The sequence below is a fragment of the Ochotona curzoniae genome, unplaced genomic scaffold (genome assembly GCF_017591425.1).
Source record: "Ochotona curzoniae isolate NIBS_2020 unplaced genomic scaffold, NIBS_Ocur_1.0 contig_50, whole genome shotgun sequence".
NCBI classification, from domain to species: domain Eukaryota; kingdom Metazoa; phylum Chordata; class Mammalia; order Lagomorpha; family Ochotonidae; genus Ochotona; species Ochotona curzoniae.
In genome coordinates this window covers 4976750-4992543 of record NW_024466446.1, presented here as the reverse complement: position 1 = coordinate 4992543, position 15794 = coordinate 4976750, and the positions used below count along the sequence as shown (strand labels likewise).

Here is a 15794-nt window from a genome sequence, read left to right as displayed (position 1 = left end):
GTTCTCACTGGGAGGTTGTGCCTGTTGGAGGCGGGCTCTGGACCACACAAGACTGTGCATAAACTGTTTACTCCATGCTGGGGTCCAGACCCCTCCACCCACTGTGGTCCTGCTGTACCTTAATGACCAGATCCCTGCAGCTAATACCCCCTAATCAGGTACCGTAGAGCACTCCACAATATCTTGCCTGCTTGTCTGGCCAGCTCGGAGCTTTTTATCCCACCCCCACTTTTCCCTCCCCAACTCATCATCCCGCCTGAATTTTTTACCCATTCACCCTGAAAGAGAGAGAAAAAAAAAAATTCTTGTGGACCCACCAAGTAGCTTTCAGAAATTGCTTTTGTTTCAGCATCAAGGGCAGCTGGGGATGACAAGTCTGGGTTCCAGGAAACCCACTGGGTCTCAGACACGGCGCCAGCAGAAAGGAACTGGCTGCCACCTTATAGGTAAGGGCCATCGACAGAGGCAAGCCAAGTGCCATACTGCCTTCTAGCTGTGCCCCCCGCAACCCTAGGCTACCTCTTCAGGAATGCCGATAAGGAAGAGAGCTTTGAAAGACTTCCCGCTCTGCCTTGGGACAAGAAAGCACGGCCCTCACCCCCCGCGGGGCGCTGGCCTTCCCTCGACTCCCTGTGGGCCTCCCCCAGCCATGCTAAGGACGCTGACAGCCATAAAAAATCAGGGCCTGTTAGCAAGAGGAAAGATCACAGGCCCTGATTCCTGGTGAGCTCCTCCAACAACAGCCGCCATCTGGCTCCGCATCACAGACCGGGGCAGGCCCTGATTTATGGGGAGGTCCGGGTCAGGGAGTGGCCACGTGCGCTGCCCTTTGCCCTGCAGACACCCTAGTGGGCCAGAGCCTGGGCGAAGGCTATTGCAGGTCGTCCATAAATCCCAGGCATGAAACAATGCAGAGGTTATTAAAGGGAGCTGGGAGGGACCCGGAGAGGGGAGTTATTCCAATTACAAGCACGGTTACCTTCCTCAGGCAGTTCAAAGCGTGTGTGCTCTAACGCATTTCAGCAGCCAATAAAAGTACTGTTGAACTTCTTCTTTTCTCTACCTTTTTTTTTTTTGCAGGGGCGAGGCAGGAGAGAAAAGGAGAGTAGAAGTTTGGAGAAGCCCATTGTCTTTCTACATGATAGGGTACAGAGGTGCGAAGATATGTGGCAGCTTGGAAGCTGGGCGGACGCCTCCAATAACCTGTTTAAAAAAAGGAAACAGGCTATAATAAATGATGAACCCCAAAATACCAATGCCATCTCCCAGGGACAGTGATTTAACAACAAGCAACACTGAAACCCAAAGGTAAGCCACAGGGGACATATGTGGCTTTTTGAGCATTGCAGTAACCAGAGGCAGCGGCCAGGGCACTATGATGTGTGTGTACAGGGGGAGGCCAGGATGGGAGGCCAGTCCCATAAAACCAAAGCAAGCCTGGACCACCAGGGAGGCGTGGGCCTGCAGGCAGGAATGCTGTCCAAGTGATCAAAAGCTTTATCTTCTGCTCTCTTCCCAGAAGGCAATTTCACCAGAACCCTCAATTGCTAGCCATTAAGTCCCTGTTACCTTTTGCTGTGCCAAAAAGGAATTGGCTGAAAGTTATAATTAAGTTGCACTGGTATGGGCTGGGCTGGGCTGGGGAGGGTGGTCCTGAAGGGCCTGGATGGATATTGAGAAAAGCCTTCAGGACTATGGCCCATCACTGTGAGTCTTGGGGGAGGTACCGGAAGACATCTGGTCAACCTGCTCTACACTATTGGGGAATCTTCCTTGGGGCATCCTGTGTCACACTCAGAGATATGGGCAACAGTTTTAGAACCAGCTGGCTCCTTTCAGTAAGCTAAGGCAATGACTGTTTCTCTAAGAAATGTAACACAAGCGAAGTTGCCCTCTGCTCTGCATTCCACTGGCTGATCCCATGTTTTTACAATGTCCCTACAGGCTGCAGGGCACCTGTCTGGGCATCCCACTTCCCTCTCCTCCACCCCTCCCATCGCTCCTGACCACCTCCTGCACCCACATGACCTCCAGTGCTCACCTTGGTAGAGCTGCTTCTGTGCCAAGACATGGCTGACACAGACAGACTGCTGACTGGCAGCCTGGCCTGGCCCTAGCCCTGGCCTCAGCCTTCAGGACCTCTGGCTGCCATCCCTCCTGCTCTGTCAACGTGCTGCCCCTTGCTCTCTGACTTGCCAACAGGTGTCCCTCACATGCAGGGAAGATGAGGATTTAGCCACTGAGCCATTGCATTCAATCCAGGTTTCCACGTGGGTAGCAGGGACCTAAATATTTGCGCCATTACCTGCAATCTCTCAGCATTTGCCTTACCAACAACCTGGAATGAGAGGCCAGAAACAGAAACCAAATCAAGGTGCTCTGACATAGGCTTTGGACATCTTAATCAATGTCCTAACTGCTAAGACATTGAATGTTAATATAATAGTAAATTCCTGGGCCCGGCACAATAGCATAGTGTTAAAGTCCTCGCCTTGCACACACTGGGATCCCATATGGGCACAGATCTAATCCCGGCAGCCCCTCTTCCCATCCAGCTCCCTGCTTGTGGCCTGGGAAGGCACTCGAGGATAGCCCAAAGCCTGGGGACCCTGCACCCATGTGAGAGACCCAGAAGAGCTCCTGGCTCCTGGCATTGGATTGGCTCAGCTCCAGCCATTGCGACCGCTTGGGGAGTGAACCATTGGACAGAAAATCTTCCTCTCTGTCTCTCCTCCTCTCTGTATATCTGCCTTTCCAGTGGAAATAAATAAATCTTTTTTAAAAATAGTAAATGCCTTTCACATTTTAAAGTCTGTTTTGTCTGATATCAGTGTAGCAACTCCAACTTCAAGCTGTGCCTTTTTCTCTCTTTCCATCTGTTTCTGTGGTTGAATCTAAAGTTTGTCTCCGGCTGATAGTGTAAGTAAATGCAGTTCTGTGCCACTTACTGAAGGTCTGATCCTTGACGGGCCACAGTTAACAGCAGTGGTCCCTTCAGATTCCGTCGGCTGGTGCTGTGACAGCTGCCTGACAAACTCACCCAATGATGCCGTCCTCAGACCGTGGCCCCATGGTTAAACTGACATGCGGCTGTAGTTAGAGCATGTTTTTGATCCAGTCTGACAGTTTCTGTTTTCATTTTGTTATCTAACCCATTCACATTTAATGTTAACAGTAGCATAATCTATATCTGTCATTTTTCTTTTTTATTTTCCATATATTCTCATGTCCTTTTATTATTTTTCTTTTTTTAATACTTGTGTATGAAGTGGATATTTCTAAGGTACCATTTTAACATGTTCCAATAAACCTTTTAGGAGTTACTATAGGTTTGCCATATACATCGAATCGCAATCAAATTCTTATTTGTACTAGTTTGGTTCCAGTGATATATATAGAAGCAGATGTATAGAAACAGAGAAAGAGAGGGAGGAAGACCAAGATCTATCCATAAATTTGAGGAGTTTCTAGAAATGATTTCTTCCTTACTCTCTGTTTCCTGGGCTGTCTGCATTACAAATACGCTGACACATTTCACAGGCTCCCATCATCCTCCTGCAATGCTTTTCAATTTTCTTCGTTTTTCTCTCTACTCTTGTATAATCTCTATTACTCCCATCTTTAAGTTCACTCATTCTTTCTTTTGTTTCTTTTTTTTACTTTTTTTGAACAAAAATCAGGAACATTTCACAAATTTGTGTGTCTTCCTTGTATAGGGGCCGTGTCGATCTCTGTATTGTTCCAGTGATACTGTGTGTGCTTTCGAAGTAGGAACCACTCATTCTTCTGCTGAGAACCCCTTAGGGATATTTTGTTTGATTTCCTCTTGGATTTCCATTTTGTTCTTTCTCTTTTTTCCGAAAGATAGATTTATTTATTTATTTATTTATTTATATTGGAAAGTCAGATATACAGAGAGGAAGATCTTTCGTCCACAGTCGCCAGAGCTAAGACTATCCAAAGCCAGGAGCCAGGAGCTTCCTCTGAGTCTCCCACACAAATGCAGGGTCCCAAGGACTTAGACCATCCTCCATTGCTTTCCCAGGCCATAAGCAGCCAGGACATGAACTGTCGCCCATTTCAGTTTCATGGCCCCAGGACAGAGAATTAGCTTGCTACGTCACTACACTGGCCCCTGGTGATTTATTCTGGTTCTGGAAACCAACAGGCCTAAAAATTGAGTTTACATCTTGAATCTCCTTCTAATTTTCTTTTACCACAACCTTCACTGAAAGCAACCTTACACTTATTTTTCTCCAAGCTCATTTGAAATTGAAGTCAGTCCGCTTGGGAAGAAACTAGAAATATCTTTCTGACCTGATTCTCCCCTACTTCCCAGCAAATTATCTGAGCTAGGGCTCTGTTGCTGTAGCTGTGAGATGATGACAGTTTCTCCCTGAGTAACATCCTCACTCTAAAACCTAAGTGTATGATAAGAAGAGTTGGGGTAGCCTCATTTGTCCATCCTGGCATGAAGCCATTTCATGGCCAACACTCTTTGCACATGCTGCACCCAGGATAGAACTTACATCCCAAAGGGGCCCCCACTTTTCAATCACATCCACCAGAGACCTACCCTCAACCACAGGCAGCTGGGGACAGAGCGGGAAAAACTGTGTGCTAGTCAGGGAGGAGCCCCATGCTTCGGCTGCAACTGTCTCAAGCAGAATTCCCACTGTGTTAAATCAGGTACGCGGAACGGAGAAGTGGTCTTGGTTGAAATAGCACGGACTTCCCTCTCTTACACAACTTGTGAATTTTCTTGAGCAATGGTGTCTTTGCTGTCTGATTCCCTGGGATCATTTCCAGAGTTGGGCATGGTTTCAGTTGCTGCTGTGATTTTCACGGGAAGGTGGGCTCCTCACACAGGCAAGCCAAAAGTTGATCTTCCTCTAGGGAGTTTCCAGTGTGCAGCTATTATTAATGCCATTTGTACAAACAGCAAGGCGTCTGTAGCACGGATCTCTGCCCAGTGAAATAACGGACTGGGACTGAGGTGGCAAAAATCCTGACGCATGGCACCCATGAAGGTGGCCCGATTTGGCCACAAGACCTTTACAGCAGCGATCAAGTTGCAATCATAAACTGGCCTGAGGCGTGCTCAGTGTGATCACAGGTGCCCTGTTAGGAGGGAAAAAGTGCAGACCCATGCAGTGTAGACACAGTGAGAAAGCCATGGGTTGGTGGGGCTTGGCAGGAAGTGACTATACAGCAAGGAAGGTTCAGGATTGCATGACCTCCAGGCGCTGAGAAAAGGCACAATAGTGCCCCCCCAACCCATGCCCCTGTCTCCAGAGACATAAGAAGAAACACAACATGTGCTTTGTTTGGGTCTCCGTTTCCAGGACTATGAGATAATAGATGTCTACTGCATGAAGCCACCCAGGGTCCCAGGCGTTGGAGAGGACTAATGCTCGGACTTCTTGGAAGCCTAGTCTGGTAGGTGGCTACTTGAAAAGAGTGTCCAATTTTCGTGTGGAAGAGTCAGCGCCAACCTTGCTTCCCATTTCACATCATCACATCATTCCTTTTCTGTTTTCAGTTTGTCACCTAGCTCCACAGGGTAGATGACATTTCTGTGAATGAGGGAAATTCTTGGTTTCCAGAAACTTTTTTAAAAACACACTTCTATTATATTTTTTCACTCGACACATGGTATCTGTATTTATGAGATTCGATGCAATGTTTTCATATGTGGGTCCGTGTGGTGAGATGCTTAAATCGGGACACTTAGCGCCTCTTGTATTATTGGAGTGAGTGTTCAAATGCTACTCTCCTAGCTGTTTGAAACTTACCTGATTGTTGAATCTAGGTGCCTTGCTGTGCAATAGAACTCTGACACTCTCCCCCATTGGGTCAGCCTCTCCCCTCCTCAACCTGCCAATCTCCTTTCAACTCTCCACTTCCATGAGATTCAGTTTATTACACCTCCTCATGATCAAGTAGAAATGTGTCCTTTAAAGTACTTGTTAACTACCATATCCCCCAAATTCACAATTAACCTATCTCACTGTTTAACAAGGCAATAATAATTTAGTCCCTGAGTGGCATGTCCTACAAAGCCTTGGTTGGGATTCTCTTTCCTTTGACTACTGGGTTACTGCTCTATAAAACAACTTAGCCAGTGGCAAGAGCCAAAGGCAGGGTACCAGCCAGAAACCAGATTAACCAGCACCTTTTGTGTCCACATTTGACATATTTTTCTTCTTGGAAGTAGTATATAAAACACACTGTTTGCAGCATTTATATTTTTCCTAACACCTAATAATTTACTCTTTTATGGCATAACATCTGCTTCTACAATCCGTTTTTCCAATTCATTTCTCGCATCTTTGTGTCTTTCTGCAGTCTGGTTAGTTCCAAATCACAGTGAAATTTAAGAATACCCACAGTGGTGAGGAGAAAGTTTTTAGGCCAAGTGAATAATAGCGCATCCTAAAACACAGCTGCAGACCGAGTCCCCCTGCCTTACCCACAGCAGATAGGATCCAGGACCCCCCAGTGAATGCCTGAAATCAGCCATGGCATAGAACCCTAAAAGCACCAGCTTGGGCTGGAAGCCCTCCAACACTGTCACTCAGCACCAGAAGTAATCTCTCCTTTCATGCTTTGTACCTGGGGTTTCTTTGCCTCCCTACTCTCGCACTTTGGGTTCATGGTTGAGTAAAATGAGGGATGGATGAAGCCTTACAATACTGCAGCCATGGCTCCAGTAACAAAGATAGCAACTGAGTAGCCAACTGGTGGGTGGCACACGCAGGATGGATGTGCTGCACAATGGGGCAATTTGCATCCCACGCATAAAGGAGCAGACAACATAAGGGTTCATCATGCTACTCATAACAGCTTTACCTTGTAAAGTGTTTATTTCTAGACTCTTCCTTTTGAGGTTTTCATATCATGGGGACTGTCGCAGTGGCAACTTTGGGTCTTTGCATATAGACTTCTCTGATTGGTATTCAGAAATGTTGACTATGATGCTGGGCACTCAGTGGCTTGAAGGCCCCTGGATCATCTTGCAGTGCTAAGGATGCTGAATGGCAAGAAAAAGTACGAGGAAGAAGAAGAGGATGGAGGAGGATGTTTCTGAGAGAGACCATCATACTTGTCCTCCACATCTACTGTGCTTTTTAGAGGAGTGGGCAACACCCAAATGAGTGACATTAAGTTCAAAGAATGTCATTAATTGATGCGCTGATTGCTCTAAGAGCACAGATGGGTGGCCAGTGCTGTGACATAGTAAGCTAAGCTGCCTTTGACATTCCTGCCAACATACCATATGTGGTGTGCAGTTCATATCCTGGCTGTTCCACTTCCAATCCAGCTCCCTGCTTCTGGCCTGGGAAAGCAGTGGGGGCTGTCCCAAAGCCTTGGAACCCTACACCCATGTGAGAGATCTAGAGGAGGCTTCTACCTCCTGACTTTGGATCAACTCAGCCCTGGCCATTGTGGCCATTTGGGGAATGAACCAGCAGATGAAACATTTCTTTGTCTCTCCTTCTCCCTATAAATGTACTTTACAAATACAAATGAATCTTTTAAAATTATAGATGAACTGGAAAGTGTGTGTGCGTGTGTGTGTGTGTGTGTGTACGTGTGCACACGTGTATGTGCTGTGAAAATTATGCCCCTTCCCTCAAGCTCTTCCTTGAAGGACACCCAGCCAGTAGCAACCTTTCCAATTCTGTTCTTCCCGGATCTGCCTGTTCCCTGGATCCACCTGCTCCCAGCCTTCCTTAGAACCCTTGCACTCCAGCACTCCTTAGAACTCCAGCACTGAGTGCCCATGATGCCATGGTCTCATGGGTCTCAGGCAGACTATTCACCAATACTGCAGGTGCTTGGAGTTCAGATACGGCCTGAGTGTGTCCTCCATGGCTTCAGATGTTGACATTTACTTCCCATTACAAGGCATCGTGAGAGTGGAAACTTGATTGCACAGGTGTGTAGAGGTGGGGGTCTTTGGAAAGTGAGTAGGGTTACATGAAGTCATTAGAGTGGACCATCCCATCACTGAATCCAGGTAGTCTTGCATGAAGAGGCAATCTCTCTCTCTCTCTCTCTTTCTCTCTCTCTCACACATACACACACACACACACGTGTGTGTGTGTGTGTGTGTGTGTGTGTGTGTGTGTGTGTGTGTGCGCTCCATGCCTCTTGCCACATGAAGCCCTGTGCTTCCTGGAGATCCTGCCGGCAAAGGCGCTGTCCCCACATGCAGTTTCTTGGGCCACAGACCTCCCACACTGTGAGCCAAAGCTCTTTTCTCCATCACTCACTCACGCTGCGGTATTGTGCTGCTGGCAACGAACACAGGCTCACACAGATGTTTTAAAATTGCCCTGGCAACAGTGGGCACGACTGACTGGAGCTGAGGAGCAGAAACTTGAGAAGCAGGAAGATGCATTAGGAATGGTTGTACATGAACCAGAACAGGAAGCAGGGAGCTGGGGCTGGCGGGAGTGGGAGGGCGGTGGGGAGCAAGCGGAAAGTCAGCAGGCAAGGAGAGTTTGCATAGGACGGCGCATCAGGGCTGCAAGTGCTGGGGCTGGGGAGGCACCGAGGTGGGAGGAGCCAGCAATGACTTGGAAGTGCAAGCGTGGCTGGCGCGGGTCAGGGAGCAGCAACGGTGTTCCTGAGGGAGGCACAGCCTGGGCACTTGCACACCACAGAAAGCTGTCCATACCAGAGGCCACAACTGCCTTTTGGTTTTGTTTTGTTTCATTTGTTTTAAAAGGCAGAGGGACAGATGTCTGCTCTTTTTCTGCTTAAATGTCCACAACAGCCAGATTGAGCTAAGTCAAAGCACAAAGTCAGAGACCCCATCCAGCTGCCTACCATGTTGGGGTACAGAGTCCCCAGCACTTGAACTGCCACCCCTGGACCTGAACTCAGGCTCCCCACTATGTGATATGGGCACCAAATGACACCCTCAAAACTGTTTTGTGATACACACACACAAAGGTCACAGGAACAGGATCACAGCAAAGCCCTGGTGAGGTCTGTCAAGCACAGCCCGCTCCTCAGGAACGCGACAGGCAACGAATTGCTTAATTCTTTGGTGGCCACTCCTCTCCTTCCACTCTGATTCATCCCTCTTTGGGGTCTTGGGTCATTACACTCGCTGCTCACAAGGTTCTCACACCAAAAGTCGGGGCACCCTGCACTGCTCTGAGTAGCAAGGCATTTGTGCCCTCTCCCATAGCCCAACGTTGTGGGATGGCAGGCAGGGCCCTCATGTCCCACAGACAGATCAGACCTTCATGAGTGTGTTTGTGCATCAGGAAGCCCAAAGATGGGGTCCTACCCCCCATCAGACCTCAAACCTTGTCTCTTGGCCCCACGGGACATGGTCCTTCTTACTCCGCACGCGTAGGTAGATCTCCAGAGTGAAGAATTCAAGGCATCCCTCTCCAGGCCACCCTGTGTTCCTTCCCTTCCCCTGCCTTCTATCTCTGCCTTTTCCCTTTCTTGCTTTCTTGGGGAAAGCGGCTGAGGAGGAAATGTAGGAACAGAGAACTGGCTAAAGCAAATGGACCAGGAATTGACCAGTGGTTGTGTTTGGGGGAAATGAATCAGGAAACGGGAGCCCTCTGCTTCTCTTTCTTTCTCGGCCTTTAAAGTAAGTAAAATTAGGGGCACTGCAGACTAAGCAGTGAGTCTCAGCTGCTCCACTTCTGATCCAGCTCCTTGCTGGCCTGGAAACACAGCTGAGCATGACAAAAGTCCCTGGGACCCTGCACTCATGAGGAAGATCTGGAAGAAGCTTCCGGCTCCTGGTGTCTGATGATCTCAGCTTTGCAGCTACTTGGGGAGTAAACCAGTAGATGAGTGACACCTCTCTCTCTCTCTCTCTCTCTCCTCTGTAACTCTGCTTTCCAAATAAAAGAATACATCTTTAAAAAGATCTGCCTGCTTTCTCCTATTAATCTTTCTACTGCCGGTCTATGCTATAGAATCAGTCTTCAAGCCCTCAGAGGGGAGAATTTCTCTACTATCCTGTCGCATTCAGGGGTGAGCCCTGCCTGTCTTCCAAGCACAACAGTGTTGACACCCAAATTGAGTTTGCTAATCCACCAGCCATGCTGTGTTCAGGATACGGAGCTTAAAGGGACAGCTCACCTAGGCCTTACTGACCTCTGGGCAAAGCTGATTCAAGCAGACCTGGACCGTACCCACTCTCCGAGAGCTGCTGGGACCGAACCTCCTGCTCTGGACTCCCAAGGCACCCTGTGTGTAGGCAGCAGCCGCACCCCCAAGATGTGCCATGAGAGTACCCTCTCTTACACTTCTCCTTGGTGTGCAGCCCTTGTGCTTGTGCGACTCTAATGTCTTGGGGCATCAAGTGAGTGCCAAGCTCTGGCCTCCAGGCTACTGATGGTCAGGTGTGACTGGTCCTGGGACCGACAGTCTCTCTACCCACTTCTCCACGCCTCCATGGGACAAAGGGTATCACAGCAGCGCTGGTCCCTGGAATCAGAAAATGCTACAGGCTGAGGACCTTAACTTAAGGTTAAGGGTAAAGTTATGGCCTTCGTCTTGACTTGCTCAGCTTCATAGAACCCAGACAGAAATTAACCCCTGCTCCCCACCGAAATATGCAAGGACAAAGAGGGACAAAGGAGACAGGTACTCACGGCGGGAAACCACAAACCCTCTCCCTAAAGGGCCAGGAAGGACAGATGTCCTGAGGAAAGTGTTTACAGAAAGTTCTATTCTCCCCCTGCTGTACAGGGAAAGAGCCCCATTCTTCCGAGAGCTCTTTGTTTTTGATGAATATCTCGTCCAGCAAAAAGATGACTCTTCAAGGAACACAGAGAAGTCAGTAGCGAAAAGCCCAGTGTCCGACCTTCCGGGGGCCCAGGTCCCTGCGCACTGCCAGCCTGCCACAGGAGCAGATTAGCAATGGGGTGACGGGATGACGTCAACCTAATTAGCCAGGCTAATGTCTGATTTCCTGGAGAGGGCTTTTGTGAAATAATTGGCTGACGTGGGGGTCAAAATGCAGTAATTACAAGTCTTTTTCTTCTTCCTTTTTTTTTTTTTTTTTACCAAAAGAGATAAACACCCTTTGAATTTCCAAGCAAGGAAGTGGGTCTTACTGAGAGAGGCTTGTCTTTGTGCCTCAGCAGGGCAGTGGGTATTTTGACAGCTGATTGCAATCCCAGGGAGATGTTTATTTATGCGGTCCAGGACATAAACAGCAACAGGACGATTCTGTGTGTTCACCAAATGTGGGGACTGAATGGCCCCACAACCTCATGCAGCCCGAGAACCAGCAGAAATTCCAGCATGGTGTCGAAAATAACAGAACAGGATTGTCCCCATCCACCCCGTGCCCCTTTTCTCCCAGGCATGTGCTTATTTTCTTGCTAAACATCCACGGCACAAAGTCAGTGGGATGTCGGTCCTCATTTCCGTTTCCCATGCTGCTTCGGGAACACTGGTGGCATGCTGGTGTCAATGAGGGAGAAGAGGCGAAGCTTTATTTGTGTAGAAAAATAAAGATGGTCCCTGCAAAGGGAGGAGCTGTTGAGAGACCAAACCACTGAGGTAGCAGAGGCATTCTCTCTTTTACTACGGCATCTCCAAAGGGCGAACATGCTGGCTCTGCATCGTGAAGTCAGTGGTTTGTCGCTTACATGTCACTGTCCATTGGCATACAGTTGCATCACATCTGCCTCCCATTCTGATCCATGTGTATGTTCTGGAGAGGATGGAGGTAACTGGCCTGCTTGCTATCACCAACTCCCATTGCCCCAGTTCAGATGGAGCGTGGATGGACATGGAACATAACATGACCTTGATTTGCCAGTTCTGATGCTGAGTATATGAGCATCCTTTTTTTTCAATATTTATTTATTTATTTGAAAGGGAGGGTTACAGAGAGAGAGGGAATGAAAAAGAAGAAGAAATCTTCCATCCTCTGGCTCACTTCTCAGATAACAAAGATCACAGCGGGGCCACGCTGAAGCCAGGCACCAAGGGGATCCAAGCACTTGGGCTATATTCTAGCACTTTCCCAGGAACAATTTCAGAGAGCTGGATTACAAACAGAGCAGCTGGGACTTGAACTAGTGTGCATACAGGATGGCGATGTCACAGAGGCAGCTTAACCCACTGGGCCACAGCACCAGCCCCAGATATGGACATCAGCTATGTATGGAAGCTCTTATATGTATAGCTTGCATTTATACACTAAGAATAAGACTTCACCCAGCAATTAGTGATCCTTAATGGCAGGGGAATAAGCTTTATGCTATAATGTTGTCATTACTTTGTCATGAATTGGAATGCTTAAAAGGTGGATGTGGTGTCAGCATTCTGAAAACAGTGGTATTCTCCAGAAATACCACGGGGTGACTCAGATCCTAGTCCTGAAATGAGAATCCCTGCTGGAAACCACTCTAGATGTTTTATTATTTATATGTTTGTTTGTTTGTTTGTTTGTTTGTTTAAGATTTATTTATTTTATTTGAAAGAAAGAGGGGTGGGGAGAGAAAGAGAGAGATGTTCCGTCTTGTGTTTCACTCCCAAATGGCTGTAACAACCAGAGCTGGCCTACTCCAAAGCCGGGAGCTTTCAGCTTCTCCCAGGTCTCCCATATGGGTGCCTTGGCCCAAGCACCCATCTTCCGCTGCTTTCCCAGGCCATAAGCAGGGAGCTGGATTAGAAGTGGAGCAGCTGGGACTCAATTTACCACTCACATGGCATGCTAGCCACAATACTGGTTCCAAAGTTTCTGCTCCTTTTTTTTCTATTTTTAAGAAAATTTTTTAATTGGAAAGGCAGGTTTACAGAGAGAAAGAGAGACTAAGATCTTCTATCTGCTGGTTCACTCTCCGGGTAGCCACAACAGCCAGAGCTGAGCCAATTCAAAGCAGACAGACACTGCCAGAGTTCTCACAGACTTCCTCACTGATGGAGAAGGCAGATGTTAAACTGAAAGTCTAAGGAACTCTGCAGAAGGTTACCTGGGGACCCTGGAGACTTCTGGAATATATGTTTAGGTTACACGGGAGAATGAAAGGGTCGAGTTTTCATGGTGAGGCCGGGAGGGAAGCTGGAGCCGGCCAGCATGTGGCAAGCCCTGGTGAGCCATGGTGATGGCTCTGGGGATAGACAGACAGAATGATTACAGACGAGATTACTTGCGGGAGCATTGACAGAGGCCGCTGTGGTGAGAGATGAAGATAACTTGGACCCACACATCAACCCTGGCATGGGGAGGCGCGATTGACTGCAGAGCTGTTTGGAGAGCATCCGCTGGACTGGATGTGAGGGAGGTGGAAGCTATTTATTGCAGACAGAGACTGGGGCAGGGCTGTACTGAAGCCTCATGCTGTCAGACTCCGTCCAACACAGTCCTTGGGGCACATGTGGTGGCTACACCCACCAGGGGTGCACATGATGCTGCGCTCCAGGAATGCTGGGCTGCGACCCTTTCATCGGTACTTTCTCAACCTGCCACACCTGTGCTCTGGAAAGCCATGACCTGAGCCAGGGGGCCTGGGTCACACAAGGGTTTCTAGCTAGACCCTGGCTGAGCCATCTCTTCCTGTACCTCTCTTTTCCTCCTTTCCCCTTTGCTCTGTTGAATTTTTACTCACAAAATTTTCCATGGCTGAAATTGTATTGTGTTATGTAGTGATGATTTGTTAACATTTTAATTTTACTTACTTATCTTAAAATATTTATATTTATATATACATATATATTTAATTGGAAAGACAGATATACAGAGAGGAGGAGAGACAGAGAGGAAGATCTTCCATCCATTGATTCATTCCCCAAGTGCAACTGAGCCAATCTGAAGCCAGGAACCCAGAGACTCTTCCAGATCTCTCACACGGGTACAGGGTCCCCAGGCTTTGGGCCATCCTCACCTGCTTTCCCAGACCACAATCAGGGAGCTGGATGGGAAGCAGGGCCTCTAAGATTAGAACCAGTGCCCACATAGGATCTCACACATGTGAAGCAAAGGCTACTGCGCTGAGCCCTATATGTTCTTTTGAAAGAGTGAGCAAAAAAGAGAGAGAGAATTCTTCATAGGCTGGTCCACTCCTCAACTGGCTTAGGGCCAGGCTCAAAGGTAAAAGCTTCTTCTGGGTCTTGTATGAGGTACAGGCAGCAAAGGACTTGGGCTATCCTGTGATGCTTCCCCAAGCCATAAGCAGGACGCTGGGTTAGAAGTGGAGCAACTGAACTTGATCTGGTGCCCACGTAGGATGCCAACGGTGCAGGCAGCCACTTAACTCATTACACAGCAGTGCCAGTCCTGATGCGTTAATTTATTGTCCTTCTAGAACGTGAGCCCCAGAGAGCAGAGACTTTGCTTGGTTCCTGACACCACCAGAATAACAGCATCCTTGCCTCTACCCGCTCCCTGCACCTGTCCTCACCCCTCCTTCTTGTGTCCCTGTGGACCCGACACCCAATCCCCCATCAAGCTCATGGCCTTATGGCCACTCCGGGCAATCCCATATCCCTGGGTGCTTCTCACTGACCTGCAGGGTCTCCAGACACCCTTCCAGGGAGTTAGAGGCCACACATTCCACCTTCTCTGCACTTAACCCAAGCCCTGGTGGGTACAACAGGGCGGTCATGCCCCTGGCCAAGGTGGAAGGAAGAAGCCAGGGTCCTGGATGGCTAGGCGGGAGGGCTGGCCAGAGGCTGCAAGGGAGGTCTTACAGCCTCTGGCCCCACGCTGCTCCCTGGGTGGCCCAGCTTCTGAAAGACAGCTGTGGGGTGGAGGGGCCCTCGGCCCTGGCCCTGGCCCAGGCCGTGGGTTCCGCCACATATGGCTAAAGTACACCAACTATTAGCAATCAGGGCAAGACCTCCCGGCAGGAGAAAATGACACAGGGGTTACTCCTCTGTAAACAGCCCCAGGAGCAGCAGCGGCCCCTTGTAAGGGCTGTCTGGCCTTCCTCTGAGAAGTTGCAAATGCACCCATTGAGGGTTCCCAGGCTGGGGTGGGTGGGGTACCACGGAGAGGGATGCACGCTCACCAGGCGGCATCTTTGAACTGGTCCCGCGGATGGTTTGCCTGCAGGCCAGGGCAACTGGGAGGCTGGCCTTCCCTCTAAGCCGCCTTGTCCCAATGCGCCTCCGCTTCACACAGGTTGTTTTTAAGAACAGGAACTGCAGTAGACTGCGGGAGTAGAAGGGAAGGGCTGGGGCAGGAGGTGGGAGTGCGGGTAGGGCTGATACACATCCCACCCACCACGGGAAGGCCACCGCGTATATGGCAAAGATGAATTAACTGAGAAAAGCCCAATAATGAGAAGACAACAGATCTCCCTCTCTCTCTGCCTTTCCAATAGTAATATTTTTTTTAAAACCCAAATGGATTGGATCATAGTTGCGTGCGACGCAGGAGGCTTCCAACAGATGACTCCAAGACAGACTTCGCGCCATACACTCTCACGCCGAGAGCGGATGAAGCGTGGGCAGCCGTGTTGGGACTTGGGATTGGACAAAACTGCGACAGGCTCTGAACAGCAGAGGGAAGGGATGCCCAGGGCTTGAGTGGGAACATATTTCCCAGAGACTCAAGGGAGGTTAGAGCCTCAAATCTTACAACACTGGGCTGTCATTGTGGTTAAGCTTCCACCTGCGCTGTCACCATTGCTTTTGGTTGTTGGTTCAGGTCCCAGCTGTTCCACTTCCAATGTAGCTAGCTCCCTGCGTATAGTCTGGGAAAGTAGAGGAAGATGGTCCAAAGCAGAGGAGGAGGAGGACCCCAGAGGAGGGTCCTTGGGTCCCTGCACCCATGTGGGAGACCCCAAAGA

General features: G+C 49.0%; 1 long non-coding RNA gene and 1 other non-coding gene across 2 annotated transcripts in view; one reads left to right on the top strand and one right to left on the bottom strand.

Moving 5' to 3' along the window:
* The first annotated feature begins 1095 nt into the window (after window positions 1-1095).
* The window catches only part of LOC121161991, a 35824-nt gene continuing 21125 nt past the window's right edge, over window positions 1096-15794 (top strand). Inside the window, exons 1-2 of the long non-coding RNA XR_005884742.1 lie at window positions 1096-1308; window positions 5346-5439. This is a non-coding gene — a long non-coding RNA (uncharacterized LOC121161991). The remainder of the gene's footprint in view (window positions 1309-5345; window positions 5440-15794) is intronic.
* LOC121162087 lies at window positions 3672-3778 on the bottom strand. Its single transcript, XR_005884755.1, has one exon. It is a non-coding gene; the product is annotated as a U6 spliceosomal RNA (small nuclear RNA).